We start from the raw sequence: 1006 nt of genomic DNA, 5'->3' as shown, positions 1-1006 counted from the left end.
ATATACATATCTGGCTCAACAAAGAAATGCCTATATCACTTCCTAGACTGAACAAAACTACTATTTCGCTTTGCAAAACACACGGGGCAAGTTCTAGGCATCAAATGCAATGCACAGAATAACACCCAAACCTCACACGCACATGGCACATAACTCACTCAGGATTGGATTCATCAAGACACTCTAGTCAAAGCAGTTAAGCAAATTTAAAATCATACAATTTAAGGTACTTATACAAGAGTCAAAAACTGAGCCTAAGCGTCACAACCAAAGTACTCACTATTCTCAAGGCATAACAAAGTCAATAGATATTGCTTCAATTCAAAGCACAACACAATGGCTCCTATTCCTAAAAAAAACTAACTACACCCGGTTCAAATAAAACCCTTGGAAAAGAACCGTGGTTTAAAGAAAAACCAAGGGGGAATTGCTACACTACCTAACAAAAAAATCTTTTTTTTAGACTTAAATCCCTCAAGAAAATTGTCTAATAGATCCATCGTCGGGAAAAGTCCAATCTTTTTTAAAAAAATACTATTTAATTAAACTAATACAACTAAAGTAGCATGAAAAGTCACCCAGACAATCTCATCACCCCCACACTTAAAATTGTGCATTGTCCCCAATGCACAACATAACCATAAGAGGGTAAGAGAAACTCCCTGGTAGGCCAAAGGCCGAAGAACTAGCAGTTCATGGGGTACTCAGACTTCTCCCAAGCTTGGTCCTTCGTGCGAGTACCTCACACTTAGTTCCAACCATTTGATTTGCTGTTGCATCCTTCCAATACCTTCGCTTTCCATGCTCCTAAAAAAAATTGACACTACAAAAATAATACAACTAAAAAAATAAAAAAATAAATAAAAAGAAAAGCAAATAAAAGCTAAGGTTGCCTCCCAAACAAGCGCTTGATTTAACGTCGCGGCACGACGCGAATCACTTTTTGCCTCCACCTCGAGCTTATGAATTGAACCCCAAGTTTTGATTCAAAGCTTATGATTATGGT

Source organism: Nicotiana attenuata, unplaced genomic scaffold, assembly GCF_001879085.1.
Source record: "Nicotiana attenuata strain UT unplaced genomic scaffold, NIATTr2, whole genome shotgun sequence".
NCBI lineage: Eukaryota > Viridiplantae > Streptophyta > Magnoliopsida > Solanales > Solanaceae > Nicotiana > Nicotiana attenuata.
The sequence above is the reverse complement of the archived record's forward strand: the minus strand, read 5'-3'. Positions refer to the sequence as shown.